Source organism: Nomascus leucogenys, chromosome 2 (genome assembly GCF_006542625.1).
Source record: "Nomascus leucogenys isolate Asia chromosome 2, Asia_NLE_v1, whole genome shotgun sequence".
Taxonomy (NCBI): domain Eukaryota; kingdom Metazoa; phylum Chordata; class Mammalia; order Primates; family Hylobatidae; genus Nomascus; species Nomascus leucogenys.
This window is the reverse complement of record NC_044382.1, coordinates 86744541-86767808: the sequence shown is the minus strand read 5'-3', so window position 1 is coordinate 86767808 and position 23268 is coordinate 86744541. Positions and strand designations below refer to the sequence as shown.

Sequence of the window (23268 nt, the reverse complement as noted above, 5' to 3'; positions counted from 1 at the left end):
CACAACATTAATTGATCAATGTAGCATCTGTCTGTCCATTTATTAATCTGAGAGAGAAGCAGATGACATTTAATTAGTTCCATAATGGAATAACACTTTTCCTTCAATTAGCACAGCCATGAATGTGGTAAGAAGGTTCTATTTCTTGAAAGCAAGTAATATTTATTATTTCATTGCATGGGCTCTAACAAATCAGTTTAGAGATTGAATAGCTCCTATTTAAAATGAGTATCATTGGTCAGAAATATCCATTTTGAGTATGGTGCCTATATTATAGTCTGTAAATCTCCATAGCAAATGATTGCAGCTCCTGTAAGCTAAACCAATGTCCAAACCACCTTGCTCATTATGATGGACCATAATCAGTGAACTCATAAAACGATTGGAGCTGAAATCATATTTTGCGCTCACAGCAGCAATGGAATAACAAATAAGCCATAGAGATGAATATACATATTCATCCCTACAAAAACACACAAACCTCACTTTCTCACTTTCTAGCTCTATGAGAGTCAACACAGTGATGCTCTGAAATACAGTGACAAATCATGTTTGATGAAGGAGATGGCTTCTGCTATAGTGCTTTCCATTCACTGGGGATCAGTGGGTGGTTTGTGAAGGTCTCTCTCTAAAAAGTCAGAATCATAATTCCAAGTCCAGAGGTCAGGAATTTGTTTTCATAGTGTCAAAACCATATTTTAAAGATGTAATGCGTATTCTGGTATCTCTGTGCTGGGTAGGTGTACTGCTTGTTACAGAGATTACTGAGGTTTTACAACACGGAGTTTAGGTCAAGAATGAAAAGTTTTGAAGATTTACATTTTTCTCCAGCATTGACCTTTTGGCTTTATTCCTTAATTAAGCAAAGACATGGCAGCAAAAGGGAGTATTATGGGCCTGCTGTATCCCCGGGGCGTTATGAGACACCAGACAGAGTTAAGCTATCTCAAGACAACCATGTTCTGTGGAGTTACTTTATTGCTATTATAAAAAATCTTTATTATGGGAAAAATATGTATTTTTATGCCAGAAGAAGATGAAGATGACAGTTAAGCTGTTGAAAGGTAGTTTCAGTTGAGCTTCGTGCCCACTGAAATTGTAAAACACCCAAGACTAGGGGAGGCGTCCTGATGGAATCTTAAGAAACCTAAAGGGGCATATTAATCTTTGTGAAATTCACAGTTGGAACAGGGTACCATTAACTGGCACTTTCCAGTTATCAAGATATTTTATGAAACTGAAAAAAGTCCTATTACACTTGCTAACAGGGCCAACTTTGGGGGTGTGGCTAATAAAATAATCTCTTTCCAGATTGTCTTGACTGGAAGAACCTTGAGATTCTGAATCCCCAATGATGGCTGCTGCTTTTATTACAGGCTGCTTAGCAGGGCACTTCTGCAGAAGCTTTTGTGTGAGTTTGCTTTTCTTTTACTAAGGGGGGAAAAACATTAATTGAAGGCTTTTTAATTGCTGCATTTTTCTTTTCCATTGAGAATCTGGCACTTTTCAATTCGATTTGCATTGTGTGTGTGTTTGTGTGTGGTTTTTTTTTTTTTTTTTTTTGAGACGTAGTCTCGCTGTGTCACCCAGGCTGGAGTGCAGTGGCACAATCTCGGCTCATTGCAAGCTCCGCCTCCTGGGTTCACGCCATCCTCCTGCCTCAGCCTCCCGAGTAGCTGGGACTACAGGTGCCCGCCACCACACCTGGCTAATTTTTTGTATTTTTAGTAGAGACGGAGTTTCACCTTGTTTGCCAGGATGGTCTCGATCTCCTGACCTTGTGATCCGCCCGCCTCGGCCTCCCAAAGTGCTGGGATTACAGGCGTGAGCCACCGCGCCCCGCCGATTTGCATTGTTTTTAAAGCTAATAAACTGCCCTCTCCATTCTGAAAAAGAGTCACCTTGACTTAAAAATCACTCACACATCTTTCCATTGATGTTTACCAAAGTAAGACTTCTTTTTAAAAGAGTGTTATTATCAAAAACTTTCATCATGAGGCTCCTTTGTTACCAGGAAAATTTATATACTTGCTCATCTATTCATCTTTGTGTTTATTACTTATATTTCTGTCCCACTAAATTCTGGAGAAAACTTGAAGTGGCTCTTGGATTTATCTTCCTCTGGCTTTTACTAATGAATCTTCCAGGAACTACCTCCTGAACTCTACTTGTCTGTTATGTGTATGTAGCCTAGGAACAAATAATAGAATTATGTCCCTTCTATCCAAGGTAGGAAGAGATGAATTGGGAACTTTAATCCACACTTTAGTTTCTGAACTGGGGAAATCCAGCTAGCAGAAGCAGGGGATCAGCCAAGCAGAGTTGCTGAGGCCTGTCATCCCAACACTTTGGGAGGCCAAAGCGGACGAATCACTTGAGGCCAGTTCAAGACCAGCCTGGGCAACATGGTGAAACCCTGTCTCTACTAAAAAATACAAAAATTAGCCAGGTGTGGTGTCATGTGCCTGTAGTCCCAGCTCCTCGAGAAGCTGAGGCATGAGAATCACTTGAATATGGGAGGTGGAGGTTGCAGTGAGCCGAGATTGTGCTGCTTTACTCCAGCGACAGAATGAAACTCTTGTCTCAAAAAAACAAAAAATGTAGCAGGGAATCATTTAATTATTAGCATCTTTTGGTTGGCAAAGAGTTGTAGTCTCACCTGGTATATTCCAAGTCAGGAAGAAGCTAAGGACCCATGTTCAAAAGGCGCAGTTCACAAAACAGAATTGCCAGAAGGCAAGACCCTTGTTTCTCCATTTGTGAGGCACCACCTTTAGAGCCAGCTATATGATAGGTGAGTTATGGAGTGACACTCCTCACTATCCAAGCCAACCATTTGGCCTCCTTCATGAGAATCAAATCCTACCAAGAAGCAAAAGCCAAAACAAAAAATGCATGGACAAAAAACCCATGTTCCTATGTAAAGAAAGACCAAGGTGAATTTTTAAATAAATTGTTATTTTCCCGTCACATTGCTAAGCAGATTTCACATGAGAAAGTCCATAGCACTGGTCTCGCTGCAGCTGGCCACCTCAGAATCAGGAGCTCCAAGGTGCCTCCCATCCATCCTCTCTTCTTGCTGCCCCTCAGGAGCTCCACAGGGCAAAGCTCACCACACACATTAGTGTGCACTGAAAATCTCTCAACCCAAGGTTATGGCCCACTTTTTAGCTTTTTTTTTTTTTTTTTTCAGTATAATAAAACTGCCTTCCAGGCATTTGGAACAGTTCCTTGAGTCATAATGAGACTTCACTTGTTGATTCACTCACAAGTGATTCGTGCAGAGCCTATTTTGCGAATTGCACAGTGAAGGAGCAGCAAGATAGACAAGATGAGACACCATCTCTGCTTCTGTCTGGAACATCATGGTGTTAGGAAAGAGGAACATGTTCCTTTTTCCCTCTCACTCTACAAAGGGAGCCACTGAGGGTGTGAACCAGCAAGAGAAGTTCCAGCTGGACCTAGAGAGAAATGGAGCTGGAGGGGATTTGGGTGTGGGGCGGCAAGGAGTGGACCTGTAACTTAGAGGAATTCTGTGGCTAATTTACTCTCTGCAGACTTAGATATTCAGAGTCCTTTCCTTATGGTAGAAAAGGTTTCCTGGGTACCGGTTTCCTAGAGAGAATGCCATTTTAGTTTTCTGTTTTATTATATTCTTATTTTGGATAGAATTTGTTTCATAGTAGAAGTTTGTTGGGTCCACCCTAAAGAAAGGTGCTCAAATTATACATATTGTACTCCAAACCATTCAATACTCAGCTCCATGTTCCTTTCCAAATACCAGATGGCATCCAGTTGGCCCTATGAGCCACTCCAAATAGCAGCTCTCTCTTTCTGTTGTGAAAGTAGAGTAATCTCAGGAGACTGATGTCATTGAATGTCTCCAAGCATAGCTGTCAAGTAGGTAGATTCAAAACTTCACCATTTCATTTTATCAATCTTCAGAGCTTATTGAGTCACTTGTGTGTTTCTTCTCTTCAGAAATGCTGTGCACTCTTCCTGCGGTGCTCTTTTGTTTTGAAGACCCCAATGCAGGCCACCTAGGAGTCAGGGGAAAAGCCTTCCCATAATGAACCAGTGTGAGCAATGCAGGAAAAATATGGTGCAGAGCTGACTGAAAAGCAAGTTCTAGTTTTCTTACTTCTACAGGATTATATCAAGCAGGTTTAAAATAATGGAAAGTATCTGGTCTCTCTGTGTGTGGTAGCAGAAAGGTGACTGCCACCAACGAGACAAAGTTATACAGACTAGGTGTATTGTGAAACACTGGAAATGCTATGTACATAACAAGGTTAGAGTACTTGGCCCTTAAGAACAAAATGCAACTCATATATTGGCACTGGGATTCCAGGTTTGAATGGAAACAGCCAAGAAACCATAAGTCAAACACACAGCCTATCTATTATTTCTTGTTATTATCACCTGCTTTTTCTGATTCCTCTTTTTTTTTTTTTGTAATGCTACCAAGAAGTAGAAGAGTAAAATTCGAGCAAGGTAGGTGATGATTAGCCAGGGAGACTTCTGGGTAATTACCAGTAAGATTATTCAGCAAGAACTACCTAAAGACAGAATTGGACCATTATGAGAAAGTAGTACAGAATTGATGTCATGTACACACACATACACACATAAACACCATCAAATCCAGTTCCCCATCTTCTGCCCAACTCATAAAAATTCCAAAGAGCTTTATTCAATCAAATTATTGACTTGGGGATCCCAACCAAATCCCACTGTAGGTGATGCTGTTTCACCTAATTAAGGCCCATGGTTCAGTAGATTCAGTAGAGAAGAAATTCCAAGTCCTTGCACTTGGCAAAGTGTTTGTTACTGAAGGATTCCTAAGTCTTCCAAATTCCACTAGGTATGAAGGGACTCAAAAAAGGAAACATTTTCCTTTCCACTTGCAATTTGTTCATTTTGTAGTGAGCAAGCACCAAAGGCTTTTCTTTCTTTTCCTTTCCTTCTCTTCCTTCTCTTCTCTTTTCTTTTCTTTCTTTGATTCATTTTGGCCTGAGAATTCAGAACTTAATCATGTAGTCATTTTACATAAAAACTGTGTCTACATCAGACATTACAACAGGATTACGCCACAGGCAGGCGCCCTGGTGGCTCACACCTATAATCCCAGCAGTTTGAGAGACCCAGGTGGGCCAATCACTTGAGGCTAGGAGTTCGAGACCAGTTTGGCCAACATAGCAAAACCCTGTCTCTACTAAAACTACAGAAAACTTAGCGGGGCACGGTGGCTCATGCCTATAATCCCAGCACTTTGAGAGGCCGAGGAGGGCGAATCACTTGAGGCCAGGAGTTCAAGACCAGCTTGGCCAACGTGGCGAAACGCCTTCTCTACTAAAACTGCAGAAAACTTAGCCGGGCGTGGTGGCCAAGGCCTGTAGTCCCAGCTACTCGGGAGGCTGAGACAGTAAAATCGCTTGAACCTGGGAGGCGGAGGTTGCAGTGAGCCGAGATCGTGCCACTGCACTCCAGCCTGGGCCACAGAGCGATACTCCGTCTCAAAAAATAAAATAAAATAAAAAAAATAAAAAAACACACAACATGGTTAGGTCACATAATTCTAACTGGTTTCTGATCCAGAATGTTAGCTTGTGAGCCACTATTTTTTGTTGCTGTTCTTTGTATTCGTTAGTGTATTAGCACTTGAGGCCAATACTTAAAATAACAAAGATAATCACTAACAGCAATGTTGTACCTGATTTTGTTGCAGTGTCATTAGAATTCTGTTGTGATGTTTATCTCTCATTTTTCCTTAAGAAACTGGGTTACTTCCTCCGAGCCCCGCGGGGAAGTCAGAAAGCCAATGTTAGAGATTATGTGGCAATGCATTTTAAGAAGAATCAGCTCCTAAGAAGTGGGGAGAAAATATATTATCGGACTTTGCGGACGTAAACACGCCCCAGCAGGTTGGAGCCTGCGAGGAGTAAGGTTTCCCTGATCGCGGGTCCCCCTCCAGCCCGCCCCTCGTGCTGGCGTCCATTGCACGACGCCCTGTCGCCGCCTCTCCCAGGGGAGCCGGGCCCTCGCGCTCCCTCCAGGATGGGACAGGACATGACAGCCCGGTTTGTGCACCAGCATCTTTAATATTTCCTTCCTTTCAGAAGCAAATAGAGCGTTCCCTTATCTGAATGCTAATTTCCTAGTTAAAAACCCTCCCTTGCTGACAAGGGACTGAAAGAGTTTTAAATCACAGATGTAGAGTATCAAATGCAATAATGCTCTTGCAATAGTGCATTGAAGCCTCAATTAATTAACCCTTGGGCTAAGTAGGCAGGTACATGGCGGTGGCCGCAGGCGGTGGATGGATGAGATTTAAATGTGCATCTCATTTCCCCAGCACGGAGCATGCCGTTTGGTTCAGAAAGGAGTCATTTTGCACACTCGCCTCATTTACTCGCTGCTTTAATCCTCCTAATTCCACCTGAGATCAGGGGAGAATTGAAAAGGAAGGCGAGGAGCAGGGGCTGCGGGCCGGGCTTTTGTTGCTCGCGGTCCCCGGGGGCCGCGCCGCGCCGGGCCGCGCGGGGGCTCTCGCCTTCCGAGCGGGCGTCGGTGGGAAACCTGCGCGGCTAGAGATAGGGGGATGGGGCGCTTTTGACGCGATTGTGGGGTGCGGGCCGTCCTGGAGGAGGATGTCCGGCCGAGCTCATCCTGCCCAGGTGCCGGATCCCCAGGCCAGGCTGCGGCCTGCGCTGGGCTCGTGGGGCGAGGCCGCAGCGCCCCGACGCTGGGTGGGTGTGTGGCTGGAGTGGAGACTGGGGTCCCTCGGCGCTTGGGAGTCCCGCCGCCTGCGGCTGGGAACCGCCTCCCACCCCTGGCCTGGCCCGGGCCGGGAGCCGTGTCCCGCGTTGACTCGGTGTAACTCTCCAGCTCATTTCTCTCCACGCGATTTACCATCTGTGAACTCGTCTTTAACCTAATAAAAATCATCTAGCTTTTGACTAACAAGAAAAGGAAACAGTGCTCATTGTGGGGTTTGGGGAAAATGGCTTCACTAATGTGCAGGATGAGAACGGAGTGATTTATAGGCGGTTTTAACTGTAGGCTATGATTAGGGGGCTGGTAGTAAGTGCATTAGTTGTCTAAGTGTGGCAATAGAGTAAATAGGCGTTTTATTTATCGCAGTGCCAGGGGCCTCTTAGCGGAAGAGCGCTTCTCCAAATTGAAATATAGCAGAGTTTACACTCCTGATTAGGGCTTCAAGCGCAGAGCCCAAGGCTATCAGCTAAGCAGAAACAACGCTCGCTGACACCTAATTGTCACTGGATTAATGTGCAAACAGGGACAGCAAACAGCAACAACAAATAACCTAGTGTCAGAGCCGTTGGTGGCAGTGTCCACTCGCAGTGACTTGGGGCCAAATTGGAGTTTATATGTCAAAACAGGCTCAGATCAATGTGTTGGGCTCCCCCTGCAAAGGGCTGGAGTCATGGCAGTTGTTGATGTATGTGTGTGTGGGCATATTATGTGCCGGGGAGTGGAGGAGAGCAGGCAGACGGAGGAGGTGAAATGCCTTTCCATTAATTTTTTTCTGCTTTATACTCCCGAGTTCACAACTATTAAGATAAATTTATGTGAATCAGGTCTTTCTCTCCAAGATCTTGTGACTTTCGCCTGTGTCTCCGTATAAAATTTAATAACCTTGTTTGTGAATCAAATCATTCCCACAACAACAGATTCAATCTGGGTTGCCACCTGTCTGGCTTTGGACAGGAGCAACCGAATTGGGCAGCTGGGGGCTGGTGGTTGGTTGGCTGCCTGGCAGGTCCGTTTGCCCTGGGGTTTTCCAAAAGCAGGAGTAGATGCGGCTGACATCTGAAGGGGAAAGGGAGGACAGCCATCCATATTCCTGAGACCCGCCTTTTCTTCGAGTGACCAAATTGGTGGCAGCCCTATTTAAAAAACACAAGAAATCATGAGAGTCTAAAGCAAATGGGGGAATAGGTTACCATCCAAGAAGTTCTTATGCTCACTCATTTTTCTTCTACAATTAGCCATTTAGGAAGGGAAAAAGTCACAAATACATGAATTATGTTCTTAAATGTATTTCTAAAGTTCTTAAGTTTTATTGAGCATGAAAGTTGGTCTTTCCCTGTGTTAAGGACTGAAGAAGCTATAGAACTAGCTAGTAGCTCAATGGTGCAAAGTCTTATGATTTAAACTTGACATTTGCAATTTTTTGCCGTAAAATATTACTTTCTTTATTTCAAGACTTTAGTTGAAAACCTCGTAATTCCCTTTAAGCTCCATTTGATTGTCAATTGCACAACTCTCTCTAAAGCTTAGGGCTTATGATTTTCATACACACATGATTTACGCTTTTTGTGTCACAATATAATGTACTGTGGTACAGCTCCCACTTATTTCTCTTGTATCACGAGAGATTTTCCTTTTAGAGGCTGGGAATTTTATAGTGAAGCTGTGAAAGAGTTGTGATCTGGCTGTACGTCTTGTTGAATTGTCCGAAATTGCCATTTTTGCTGCCCTATACAAACTTCTGTGCCACTCCATTTAATATGTTTTCAGAAATTGTTGACCTGGATATCTGCATATCTAGATAAAAAATGAAATTAATTTCGCTATTGAAAATTTCAATAGCTGGCTATAGAAAGATCATTCATTGCCTCAAGTATGGGTAGAGAGATAGCAGAGCCAGCATTGGATGTTGCAAACACAGATTTCCTTTAGTCCATTTGTTGTCAATAAATCGTAAAGCTGGATTTGCAATGGCAAAATCCCAAATATGTTTTGCTGGATCGATTCAATGCGTTTTAGTTGTAAAGCTCTAAGGTCATCCAAGCTGCTGATTAGAGCATAATATTTAAGTTAATGCTGTATATTAACACAATACTTAAAAACAAAAATGCCACAACGAGATATTAAGCTTTCTGAAAAACCATATATTGTTATGGCGAATGTTGGAATTCATGCAGGAATTTTGTTGATCCTAATTGTTATACTTTGTAGATTTTACTTTGTTGTCTCCTAGAACTAGAAAGACATTTAGAGATTATCATACTCTCTTTACAGCCCTATGTGCAGATGAAGAAACTGAGGCCCAGAACGGTTAAATGTTTTGCTGAAACCCACACACATGCGATGAAATTTTCCAAGTATTCCTCCTATTTGTCATTATTCCAGTCAAGCCATAAGCATTATATGTATATGAGAAAAACATCAAATGTTTTTGTTATACCTTGTCAATGTTAATTATTCAGGCATTTATAAACATTAACATTTTAGGCTGGGCGCGGTGGCTCACGCTTGTAATCTCAGCACTTTGGGAGGCCGAGGCGGGCGGATCACGAGGTCAGGAGATCGAGACCATCCTGGCTAACACGGTGAAACCCCGTCTCTACTAAAAATACAAAAAAAATTAGCTGGGCGTGGTGGCGGGGGTCTGTAGTCCCAGCTACTCGGGAGGTTGAGCAGGAGAATGGCGTGAACCTGGGAGGCGGAGCTTGCAGTGAGCCGAGATCTCGCCACTGCACTCCAGCCTGGGCGACAGAGCGAGACTCCGTCTCAAAAAACAAAAAACAAACAACAACAACAAAAAACATTAACATTTTTCTGGCACAAAAATCTTTTCAAATTCTTGATTTAAGAAATAATTTAAAATGGGTGTTATTCCTTGATTACATATCTAGAAATTGTGAAACAATTACAAATTTAAAGGAGTTTTCAGTATTTGAAAGTGTTGCCATGTCTTGGTTATTTGAGGTTAGGGTTATATTGTTTCTTTTTGAGTTTTCTGCTTCTTTTGTCTCCCACTCTTTCTGCTCTTTTGGCTTTTTGCCTTCTCCTCCCGGCTCTGCAAGGAGCATACTAAGACTCAAGAAGCTGATTTTATCATTGCCGATAAAAATTTCATGAAGAAAATAGGACAGAGCTAGCAGATAGAATGGAGTTTGATTATCATACTTCTCCCTGGCTCTCCCTGGCTATCAGTATAATGGGTAAGCAAGAAATAATCTAGCCTGTAGAAGAAAAGGTAATATTTGGTAGGTTTTAAAAATAATTCTGCTGGAAAGTTACAGATTTATTTGTGTGTGAATCACTCTTGGAATCCCTATGATTGCCTTTGAGGCATAAACTTCAGAATGTGTCTGAACGATTAAGCATCTACCTTGTTGGTGTAGCTAGGTGTTTAAGAGAAGTAAACTGAAATTAAATTATGTTAACCAAGAAAAAAATTAGCCCCTCACCCCCGAGTTCAGGTGTATCTGTTTAAATCTAGATCTAATCTGAAATTTCTGGTAATGTGGTCAGACTCTGGGTAGCATTTGGTAGCTCTGGAAATTATAGTCACTCTAGTGAAACTGCTGAAATCTAAGCTGAGGACATCATTGGCGCTATAAACCTGGAGTCTCAGCTACAATGTATACTGACCAGATCCACTCTCCTCCTCTTGGCTTCACCCTGAGTTCTTGGGAATTTCTTTCTTTCTTTTTTTTTTTTTTCTTTTTTTTCTGAGTGAGAGTCTTGCTCTGTCACCCAGGCTGGAGTGCAGTGGCACAATCTCGGCTCACTGTAACCTCTGCCTCCTGGGTTCAAGCGATTCTCCTGCCTCAGCCTCTTGAGTAGCTGGGACTACAGGCGCCTGCCGCCACGCCTGGCTAATTTTTGTATTTTTAGTAGATACGGGGTTTCACCATATTGGCCAGGCTGGTCTTGAACTCCTGACCTCATGATCCGACCCCCACCCCTGGCCTCCCAAAGTGCTGGGATTACAGGCATGAGCCACCGTGCCCAGCCCTCTTGAGAATTTCTTAACCAGACATTATAAAAAACAAAAATAGTACTAGGTCTGTAACTGGGCATTTTTGTATAATAAATGGTTTAAACACAATTCTGATTTTATAGACTAAAATGATTGTGAAGAACTCTTAAAGGAAGAAAGAGAAGCTATTCAGGAATTATTTCCATGAAGGGAATATCATTTGTCCTGGGTGAACAATTCGAGAAGCATTTGAGAGTAACCAAAGCCATTTCAGAGAGAAGAACCAGGTGCTGAAGGGAAAAGACTGCTGAGGTGGGACAGGTGGAGGCATGGTGATGGTTGGTGCCCTAGAATCGTACAGTGGGGTGGCCTTTAGCAAGTCATTGACAGACAGCCATGAAGTAGTTTCCTAACCTACAACCAAGGGACTAGGCACAGAATTTCTTAAGGTAAGGTCCACAAGCCATTAGGTTAGCATCTAATAAGCCCCTCCAAGGGATTATAATGCACTCCAGAGTTTACAACACTTGGATCAAAGAACCTATGCATTTTCTCGTCAATGTGGGATTTTTAATCATTTACACTTTAGCAATTTAAACTCTATTATGGTTTGTGGAAAAGACTTAAAGAGACACTGATGACTGATTTAAAATACTCCTTCAGGCCACAGGAAGACTTCATAAGACAAACTCTTCAAGAACTCTCTTCTTGGATTACACCTACCTCATGGAGAACTGCAGTGGTTGTCCCTATTTGCTGTTTTTGTTTTGTTTTTTGAGGTGAAGTCTCGCTCTGTCATCCAGGCTGGAGTGCAGTGGTGTGATCTTGGCTCACTGCAACCTCCACCACCCAGGTTCAAGCGATTCTCCTGCCTCAGCCTCCCGAGTAGCTGGGACTACAGGCACTCGCCACCACGCCCAGCTAATTTTTGTATTTTTAATAGAGATGGGGTTTCATCATGTTGGCTAGGCTGGTCATGGACTCCTAACCTCAGATGATCCACCCGCCTTGGCCTCCCAAAGTGCTGGGATTACAGGCATGAACCACCATGCCCAGCCCCTATTTGCTTTTTAAAGTTCTCTTTAACTTAAAAAACCACAATACTTTTCTGTAGTTGACAAAAAATTGTTTGTGGATTAAAAATACTGTGAGATATCCTCTTCCTAATTTTCTCAACTAGTTAAATTACCATGTTGTACCTTTGAGAAGTAGCATGATTTCATCTACATAGTAATGCAATTTTATGTACTTTTTGTATTTTAACTTTTGAAATGAAATGAAAACCAAAATATTCCAAATTAATATTCTTTAGGATTGTGCAAGAAGCTCAGTTCTTTTTTTTTTTTTTGAGATGGAGTCTCACTCTGTCACCCAGGCTAGGGTGCAGTGGCACAATCTCAGCTTACTGCAAGCTCCGCCCCTTGGGTTCACGCCATTCTCCCATCTCAGCCTCCCAAATAGCTGGGACTACAGGCGCCAGCCACCACGCCTGGCTAATTTTTTTTGTATTTTTAGTAGAGATGGGGTTTCTCCACGTTGGTCAGGCTGGTCTTAAACTCCCAACCTCAGGTGATGTGCCTGCCTCAGCCTCCCAAAGTGCTGGGATTACAGGCGCCCGCCACCACGGCCGGCTAATTTTTTTTTTTTTTTTGTATTTTTAGTAGAGATGGGGTTTCACCGTGTTAGCCAGGATGGTCTCGATCTCCTGACCTCGTGATCTGCTGAGGCCCGCCTTGGCCTCGAAAAGTGCTGGGATTACAGGCGTGAGCCACTGTGCCCGGCCAAGGAGCCCAGTTCTTTAACATCATAAAATGATATGCATCTACGTATATTCCGTATGTTTAAACATAATTAAAGGCAAACAAGTTATACTATATCCCAAACATGCTGACATGGTTTGGCTCTGTGTCCTCACTCAAATCTCATCGCAAATTGTGATCCCCAGGTGTTAAGGGAGGGACCTGGTGGGAGGTGATTGGATCACGGAGGTGGTTTCCCCCATGTTGTTCTCGTAATAGTGAGGGAGTTCTCACGAGATCTGATGGTTTTAAAAATGACAGTTCCCCCTGCATGCTTTCTCTCTCCTGCCACCTTGAGAAGAGAGAAGAAGGTGCCTGCTTCCCCTTTGCCTTCCACCATGACTGTAAGTTTCCTGAGGCTTCCCCAGCCATGCTTCCTGTACAGCATGTGGAACTGTGAGCCAATTAAACGTATTTTCTTCGTAAATTACCCACACTCAGGTAGTATCTTTATAGTAGTGTGAAAATGTACTAACACACATGCATATTATTCTTTGGCAAGCCAATTGTAGAAATCACTTTTTTTCTACCCCAGTGCCGTACAGCTAATTCCATTTTCATTTTATAAATGTACCCAATAGGCATTTCCCGCATGGGGCCTACAAGGTTTTTCAGGCTCAGTGTGTATCGGTTTGTGTTCTTGCATGGTTAAAATAAAAGCAAAAGTATGTAGTAAGCAGTAAGTTCCTTCTCCCATCGTGTTTGATATTGGTCACGGAGGAACAATATATTGTGTGCTTTCTGTATATATACACTCTTTGTAAGGTAGGATTTTCCCCCCTTACTTAAGGGAAGTTTTTCTAAGAGCACATCTTTTTAGTGGTATTCTTTCCCCTTCTCGGTGAGGGACTATTGATTGAGTGGACACCGCTTACTGTAGCTGTTCCGAGCTGCCGGCAGCAGGGTTTCCTGTGATTGATTTTATATAGCACCTTTTCTACTTGAGAAATCCCAAAGCACTTAACAAAGCAGGGAGTGAGTTTGATGCTGATAGTGATGGCGCAGGCAAACACTGGCAGTGGCATGAACCGGCAGCGGCTCACATTGCTTCAGATTCTCGACTCCAGAGAGCTGGCAGCCAGGTCGCCACCATTCCCTCTGGTCTGCCTAGAATCTCCAGACTGGAAAGGACATCTAGCTACCCTTGAGGATATTCCTTGACCTCCACCCTGACCAGCCCCTAAGTCACTCAAGATAAATAAGATTGGCCACTGTGGGTGGCTTCAGAGGAGTCATTTACTCTTGAATCCTTTATTTCCTCATGGGTTCCATATGGTAGGTAGATTTGGTGTCCTGTCCAGTCAGCAGTTCTAGGACTCTATTTCCTGATTTTTTTTTATTTTTTGTTTTTCAGAGACAGGATCTTGCTCTGTCACCCAGTCTGGAGTGCAGTGGCATGATCGTAGTTCACTGTAGCCTCAAACTCCTGGACTCAATCTATCCTCCTGCCTCAGCCTCCTGAGTAGCTAGGACTATAGGCATGTGCCCCCACACCCAGCTAAGTTTTTATTTGTTGTAAAGACAGGATCTTCCTCTGTTGACCAGGCTGGTCTCAAACTCCAGGCCTCAAGCAATCCTCCTGCCTTGGCCTCCCAAAGTGCTGGGATTACAGGTGTGAGTCACCACACCCAGCCAATTCCCAGAGTATTTTTTGAGTCTCGAGGAGGTGCAGGCTCAAAAGTAGATTGTGCCAGGCATCTGCTCTGGAGAGAGAATACTCTTTGGCTGATTTTAGTACTAGGTAAGTGCAAAAACAAGCAAGAGGGCATCTGCAGAAATGCATGATGTGTTTGCCCTCAGAAGGAGCGTACATTGCTTACTTCTTTGACACCTAGCACAGTGCTTAGCACATAATAACCCCTCAATAAATGTTTGTTGAATAGATGTGTAAAATGAAAAGCATCTTTTCGGTGTCACAGAAGGACAAATTTCAGTCCAGAATTAGGGGTGCTCAGGGCCTAGCATTGTCTACATTAGCAATAAGCGTGCAAAATAAGCCAGCCCTGTCCCCATAGAGGCAGCAAAAATGGGACAAAAACAATGGTCTTTTTTCTCCTGTCCTTTTCTACCTCGTCTTGATGCAAAAGTGAAGCTGCTTGTTTCATTTGCAGGTTGGGGTGAGGAAAGAAGGAGAAAATTGATAAGGTAGAAAGAACTAACATGAAGCTCAGAAGTGTGATCTATTCACTTCCAGCAAAAATGAACTGGAGAGAGGAGAGATGTGGAAAGACTCCCGGGAGGGGAGGAGAGACCTCACCAATTTGAGTAGGTCTTGAAGCAACAGGGAACCTGTCATTGAAGGAGCAGAAAGAAGGCCATATGATTCTTCTGAGGATCTGGACTATTCTTGCCCTCATCTTCATAGACGTGAACTTCCTTAGTGTCTCTAGCAAGGAGCAGGAGGATAACCGGGGAGGGAGAGAAGGAGAAAGTCACGCTGAGACCTCTGGGCCCATACATGCCCCTGTACTCATGGGAGGAGAGCAGTGGCAGTTGTGAGGTGACTTTGGAGGAAGAGTTGGCAGGTCACATCCTGTGGCTCCAGCTGAATTGATACCCAGACGTGTGGTGTGTCATACCTCTGATCACCGAGTTAGCTTGCTCAAAAGAGGTGAGGAACACCCTAATTAAAATGTCGGTGTGCATTCGTCTTCACCTGTGGTTTCTTTTCTTTGTATGTATGGCCTAAGCTTTTATTTTTTTATTTATTTTTATTTTTTGAGACGGAGTCTCGCTCTGTTGCCCAGGCTGGAGTGCAGTGATGTGATCTCGGCTCACTGCAAGCTTCGCCTCCCGGGTTCAGGCCATTCTCCTGCCTCAGCCTCCCGAGTAGCTGGGACTACAGGCGCCCACCACCATGCCCAGCTAATTTTTTGTATTTTTAGTAGAGGCGGGGTTTCACCATGTTAGCCAGGATGGTTTCGATCTCCTAACCTCGTGATCCACCCACCTTGGCCTCCCGAAGTGCTGGGATTACAGGCGTGAGCCACCGCACCCAGCCTATATATGGCCATAGCTTTTAAGTTCATTTTCAAGTAAATAACTTACTTTTGTCTTACACAGTGCATTGAACTATCAAGCGTCCTTTGCTCTTCAAATAGCCCACAGAGGCCCACAGTATTTTTGTCCTCATTTTACAGATGAAAAAGCTGAGGCCCAGAGAGGGTAAGTGACTTGCACAAGGTCACACAGCAAGCAAACGGTGGAGCTGGAATTCAAACGTAGGTTACTACGTGCTACTTCTCACTCACTGTCCACTGTGCCTTGCTTTCTCCATCTCAAACAGAAAAAAAAAATTATAAATCTTGATTCAAAAGAGAAACTGTATTGTTATGACACTCCACATTTGAAGAACTAAGTTGTGTATGTTTTTAGTTTCCTTTTGAGCTCAGACCACACAGCCACAGCCAGCTGGCTTACTACCCTAGGCTATCAGCTAAAATACACCACTTTTTATTTTGTGGCCTTCTTCTTTTTAGGAACATTAATAAACACCTGGGATTTTTGCCCATAAGGTTCATGGCTCCATGTTTTGTCTCTACTTGGGGCATCCTTGACACTTTGGTAACCCCATCTCTAGGATGAGAGGGCTGGGCTAGGCTGAACCAATGTGCTCCAAGGCCCCTTTCAGCATGGACAGCCTATGACGGCAGGCAGGTGAGAGTCCACTGACCTGCAGCTAAAGAAAGAGGCAAACTGGGGTGGGCAGAGCTGGCAACTCAGTTCATATCCATGCTGGTTTACTGGGAGCAGATGATGGCAGGCATTGGCTTTGAAGCTGGGCACATGAACACACACAGGACATAGTTCTTGCCCTCCAGGGGTATGGAGTCTAGTGAAGCCTTCCCAAAGGAACCTGCATGATTGGCAGTTACTGCTCACATGTTTACTTTGTATTGGTGAATTTTAAGATGTGTCCCTTGCACAATATGAGTAATTTAAAATATATCTACACGTGATTAATTCTTCCTTCTATCCATTGGGGGGGAAAAGCCCTATTTAAACAGATGGACAGACATTGAGTGGGTGTCTCTGTGTCCCAATAAGATGAGCACATTCTGCCCTTAAACAGATGCACATTGCATCCTTGGGAAGCTGCAATGGACAGCTCTGGAGGCTTGCACTGTTAGGAAGCACACCGTGGAAATAGCACACAAGGAGAGTAGGGCCTCTGGTGTTTCTGACTGACATGAGTGAGCTCAAGAAGAACCTGATTAAGGGAACCAGGGCCCTCCTTGAGAGGTTGGGGGGAGCATGGATCATACGGCAGTTTTGTTTGGAAGAAAAGCCGGTCAAAGCCACAGGGAGTCCTTGTAAGGCCAAAGGAGAGAAAGTTGTTCCCTTGGAGAGAGTGGCATTTTGGAAAACTGAAAATCACTTCAGTAATATTGTATATGAGAATCTTTGTAACCAAAAAGAAATGCAATAAATCTCTCAGTGTGAAAGCTTCTTCAATATTTTACAGATCACACAATCATCTCCAGCTTTTGGCACAAAGAAAAATCCACAGGACAAACCTTACGGAACATTAGCAATATCAAGATAAGCTACATCTGCAGAATACCAATGAAATTATCCCTACCTACTGCTGGTGTTTTCAAAAATGTGAGGCGGAGGGTCCATTTTTTTTTTCCTGTTAAAAATGGAAATCGGTGTTTGAGTATTCCATGAAGTTCTTCAGGTTCATTAACAAGGTCAAAATCAATGTTATTTTACTGTTTGGAATCATTTTTGGCGGAACAATGAAAAGAAACCATAGTAGAAGTAGTCTTAATATAATCATTTTCTTTTCATTGTTCTTTATGGGAAAATAATTTGGCCCGAAATTTAGTGGTCCCATCAGGGAGGTGATATCTTTAAAAAGGTGGTCTGAAGGACAGGTTTTACTGTACTTTAATAGGCTTATAGATTAATATAAATCTTAATATTCATAATCTTTACCATTTCTTTTCTCAATATCTGCTCCATCTATACATCTATTTATAATGTATGTTTCAAACACAAGATATACTTGATTTTTATTAAATATACTGATGGTGCTACAGGGACAGCCACTTGACCTAGTTAAAAAAAGAAAAAAGAGCCAGGGGGTCAAATTTATGGATAGTCCACTGCTGAAAACAGATTTTTGCAGATAATACAATGGCCTGAGAGCAGGGCTGTCTTTGCAAATTTGCCATGTGCTATTTGTGTATGGCCAGGTCAGTAAAATAAATATGTGTATATTGGGTGCCAAGTGTGAGCTGCAGATGATCATGATGAAATGTGGATTTCTCACCTGACAGCTTGATTTTTCTAATCAAAACATGGAACATTTTCAACCTACATATGCTCACAAAAGAAAATCACAGTGATCACTACATAGGAAATTTACTTATTGGACAGAAAAGTAAATATGTAGGTATGCAATGCTTGGCAAGAATAAAAAAATGCTAATTTATTTTAATGTGGTTGTTTAAAGGAAACATTGTATAAGTGATTTTGGTTTTATTTTGATTCTGAGATTCCTTGTTTGCCTGTCAGCTTATTATGTTATAAATATCAAAGAAATTAATGAATTGTAGATGTGTACAACATTGATATATTAGGTAAAAATATGTACATATGTATATACATCTTTTACTGATTATTAAAAGTAGTACATCCTTATTATAGAAAATTTACAAAATATGAGGCAAAAACCAAAATACTCACCACCCAGAGATAATCATGTTAACATTTTCTCTCCTCTGTTTTGTTTTACACAGTTTAGAGGATCCTGTATGTATAAAATTGAATATGGATTTATTAAATTCTATTGTAGGATCCTATAACTTACTTCACTATTTCCTATAATTGGATGTTTGTATGGTTTCTTGTTTTTTCCTATTATAAATATAAAAGATAAACACCTTTTATATAAACCTTTGGTGGCATTTCACATAACTGCCCCAGGAGCTAGTCCCAGAGATGGAATTAATGAATTAAGTAGAGTAACATTTTTAAGGCTTTTGATACGTATTGCCAACCACTTTCCACAAAGCGTAGGCCAATTTGTAGTGTAAGCTTATTTTAATCAGATTTGATGTACTTTGCCCACAAGAAGAAAATGCTGTGGTTTCAGGTTTCCAAAGCAGTGATCTCCTGTGGTTGGCAATGATGTTCCTTTGTGGTTGCCCTGAGGAAGATGTGAGAAAGTGTTGTAGAGGCCTATTTGTCTGCTGTTAGGGAGCGCTAGTTCTTCTGGTTAATTCACATAAAGGCTTTTTTTTTTCTTTCTTCTTATTTTAGATTATGTGGTCCTCAGAAATAGTATTTAATGTTTTAAACGTTAATATTAATTGAAAAAGGAGAGAACTTAAATAATTGCCTATATATTTTCTTTACCTTTGTATACGTATATTTGTGGTAATGAGAAAAAACCCTAGGATTTATTACTAGAAAAATGGGTCTAGAAAAGTCTTTATGCTCTTTTGCCCACTCAACTTCCAGCTTTACTGGCTTTATATATTTTGTCCTCGGTACCTCAGTCCTCTAAGGTATTTGGCTGTGTGCAGAATGTCATATTCCTGTCCCCTCTGTTGATAAGGATGTGGCTTTGTGTCTGTGGATGCCTGTGTGTGCAGAGGCTGGGCTCTCTGAAGGCAGAAAGCAGTCACTGCCTCTGTGACTGCTCCCTCGTGATCCCTGCATCCTACACACACTGGTTTCCCACCACCAGCTGTCTGGTGATAATGTGTCTACGTGGTTGAAACTGTTTAAATCCAGGGTATCATGTGGACACTGTCAGTTACTCCAAGATTCAACAGTATGGGTATGCCTGCTTTAGACATAGTAGGAATCGTGTAAAGGAAGGAAAGCAAGAAGGCAGGGTAGACACACAGCCCCATTCACATTTAAATGCAAGGCCAAGGATTGAGGGTTGTTTTCCGATGAATCTTTCAGTTTCTGCTAGTGTGTGGCTATAACCATTCTAAGTGGCAGTGCAGGAATCTTCTTTGCTTTCTGGCTTTCTAATTGGCCACTAAATCCTATTTCTGAAAGCAAAAATAGATGTTGCAAACAGGTATCTTTCTTTGGGTTGCCTTGGTCACCTTTAGAGTGCCTTTTCACAGGAAGAAGGAGAGAATGAAAGTGCTTTTGCTGAAGAGGAGCTTCCTGCTCAAAACTTCTCCAAACATTGACCATGACTGCTCATGGCTAATCCTGGCTCCTTTTCCCTAAAGAGAAACACTGAGAAAAGCCTGAGAACTCAGGACTGGGGACATGCTCTAGAGGGAACTAACCCACCTTCAGTGAGGCTTGCTTTTGTGCAGACACTGCCTATTTAGTACATCAGTAAACTTATTTTATTCAAAATAGAGCATCTCACTATATTTCAACGTGGTTTACAACTCTGTATAAAATAGAACATCTTTACTAGGGGATGGTGGAATATAAACGTAGACACACAAATATTAATACTACCCTCACAATGCATGCCTTACAAAAGACATTTGCTTAAGTTTTGTTATGTATAAAACCATATTTAGCTACTAACTTTACTGTCACTGTGGAAAATTGCACAAACCAATATATGTAAGTGAATAATTTTACATATAGTTAGTGTCTTTTCTGATTAAGAGAGTCTTCTAAAGAACATATTGATTATGCATCTTATGTATCCTATGTGGCTAAAGCAGCTCTGTGAATAGAGACCTGCCCCTTGTTTTGTTAAAATAACAGAGTGCAGCTGCGATTAAAAAAAAAAAAAAAAAAGGATGAATACAGCCTATCTGGAAGAGCTATTTTTAGTTTTAAAAGGTGGAGTAGGAGGGAATCAAGAGTTAATGTTTTAGTCTGCAAATATAAGAGTTTTGGGGGAGAATGTCAGGTCAGGCAAATGTGTGGGCCACAATGTGGCGTATTTCCTAAAATGTTTCCAGACTAGGACTTTCCAAGTGAGTGGCAGATATGCGTGGGAAAGTCACCCTTGAAACCAAAGAGGGGAGGATGCACACCAAAAGAGAATCTGGTTTTTTACATTGTAGTTGTAATGGGAACAATCACTGTTGCCAAATGTAAACTTCTTAGGTTTGTAAAACCCCAATTAACACCACTCTCCATAGATAAAAATGTACATTTGAAGGAAATAGTTTTACAATCGAACTAGAGATTGTCCTTGCCTCTCAGATACAAAACGGAATGTTATCTGTCCAAGAAAAAACACTCTTTGAAAGTGCTTTCCTGAATCATGTTGACTCTTCAGTGTGTCAGTGGGCAGGTCCCGGCTGTGTTCGCAGCCTTGTGGTCTCCTCCGGGCCTCTGGGGGTGGCTTTGAATGGGACAGCTTCACAAAATCTGCATGAAAATTGAGAATTGTCAAAGTAACTTTCCATTTACTGACTTGCTCTCTATGCCTTTTGTGTTTTGATCAATAAAAACTTAAATCCTTTACCCAGTTTAGTAACAACCTATTCTAAAGCATTATATTCCCCCTAATGTTTTTCGAGTTCTGGTTGTACAGTTATCCATTTTCAATGATATTCATTTTAAAAGGTTAACAAACGAGAAACTAAACCAACCATACAAATAACAGCCCAAAGAACACTTTCCAAAATGTGTTGCTGTAGTGCCATTTCAAATTTAATATTCATGCAGAGGAAAGCTAAAGGCCACCAAACCAGGTGGATAAAATAGTACTGCATTTTATGACTCATTCTTAAATGAAATCTCTTAAATATTGCTAATGAAGCCGGCTCCCCCGCCACAGCCTTGCCGGGCGCCCTTTCGAGCTGCTTCAGTTCCATTACCCTGTCTAGCAATTTGCCCCAGGCCCCTATTAAATGAATTATCACGGCCCCTAAATCATCTCTGCGGGGGTTTCCTCTAATCCCATCAAGACACTTACACTCTCTTTCTTCCCTCCTGGTGACATAATGAATGATTATTTCATGGGGAGCTGTTAAAGAGGCCCCTCTGGAAGAGGGGAATGCGAGCGGCCCGGGGCGGAGGCGCGGGGCTGGGCCACGGGGAGGCCGGGTGGGCACCAGCGCCGCCTCGGGCTGACGGGGACAAAGAGGCCACGCGGCCACCAGCTGCCCTCCCAGCCGCCCGAGGTGGGGGTTCCCGCGAGCGGCGGGCCGAGAGCCTCCCGCTCCAGGCCTCCCGGTGCGCCCGGCCTGGGTAGCGACTCCGGGAGCTCAGGAACGCAGGGCAAGGAGAGAGAATATAAATGTTTTCCTTAACCAGAGGAAACACAGCACTCACAAACCACTTGCGGAATAGATTAAGCTAATTTATTAAACACAGTTTGCCTGGTGACTGAGCTGAGCTGAGTAATGATTTACAATTAAAAAAAAAAAAACATTAATACGAGAAAGTCAGGGGCCACCGTGGCCCTAATCATGGGGCCATGGCAGCTCCGAAGGGGCTGGGGCGCGCGTCCCGGCGCTGGGTTTGGGACCAAGGGTGGCCTTAGGCCTGCGGCATCGGTGAAACTTCGCAGCCGTTGCGGAGCCCAGGCCCCCAGCTCCGGGGAGGTGGCGTCCAGGAGAAGAGAGCTGGGCCCTGGGCGGGGAGCCATCTCCAGGGAATCAGGCAGAGGGACCCCCTTCCCTAGAGGACGGGGTGGTTGGCGGGGGGTGTGTGTGCGTGCGTGTGTTTTACATGTTGTTTCTGAGGCGCTCAGACCTCCCTTCGCATACCAGTGCTGGGTCTTCTGACAGCGAAGTAACATAAAACAGTTTCCAGGAAATTTTGGAAATTGAACTTGAGGACACGTGTCTTGAGTAGCGATACTCAACAGCGTTGGGTGGCAGCAACCCTCTTTTCGTAACAAATACTTCCTAATGCCCAGTGCGGTGGCTCATGCCTGTAATCCTAGCTCTTTGGGAAGCTAAGGGGGGAGGATCTCTTGAGCCCAGGGGTTCGAGACCAGCCTGGGCAACACAGTGAGACCCCGTCTCTACCCAAAAAATACAAAAATTAGCTGGGCATAGTGGCACACGCTTGTAGTCCACGCTACTCAGGAGGCTGAGGCAGGAGGATCACTTGAGCCTGGGAGATCCAGGCTGCAGTGAGACGTGATTGTGCCATTGCACTCCAGCCTGAGCAACAGAGTGAGATGGTGTCTCAGAAAAGAAAAAAAAGAAAGAGAGAGAAAGAAGAAAAAGAAAAAAGTTGTAATATCTTTTACTATTCCAAATAAAAATATTGAATAATATATCCTACATGTGATTTAGAAAAAGAGAAGATAGAAGGAAGGAAGAAAACAAAGAGAGGCAAAAACATGAGGGCCTAACTATAAACAACAACACATAAGGTATAATATAACAAAAATATGGTAAAATACATGTTTCAATGGGTACATTCTCCATCACGACAACTAAGGAATGAAGTAATCAAATAATCTCCCGGCCTTTTTTTTTTTTTTTTTGACAGGCCCTCACTCTATTGCCCAGGCTGGAGTGCAGTGGTGCCATCTTGGCTCACTGCAGCCTCAATCTTTGTGGGCTCAAGTGATCCTCCCACCTAAGCCTCCTGAGTAGCTAAGATTATAGGCACGTGCCACCACGCCCAGTTAATTTTTGTATTTTTTTGTAAAGATGGGGTTTTGCCATGTTGTCCAGGCGGATCTTGAACTCCTGAGCTCAAGTGGTCCTCCTGCCTCAGCCTCCCAAAGTGTTGGGATTACAGGTGATCACATCACTTTATAACAAATGTTGATTTAAGAGAAAGCTTTCAGTTGATTGTTGTTGACTCTTTTTCTTT

At 43.0% G+C, this 23268-nt stretch overlaps 1 long non-coding RNA gene and 1 pseudogene across 1 annotated transcript; both read right to left on the bottom strand.

The window, feature by feature from the left end:
- Nucleotides 1–6429: 6429 nt before the first annotated feature.
- Nucleotides 6430–6948, bottom strand: LOC101179136 (annotated as a pseudogene).
- Nucleotides 6949–20621: 13673 nt separating this feature from the next.
- On the bottom strand, nt 20622–21469 carry LOC105739429. The gene is made up of 2 exons (XR_001115345.2): nt 21407–21469; nt 20622–20856 (listed from the first exon to the last, which is right to left on the bottom strand). It is a non-coding gene; the product is annotated as an uncharacterized LOC105739429 (long non-coding RNA).
- Nucleotides 21470–23268: the final 1799 nt, after the last annotated feature.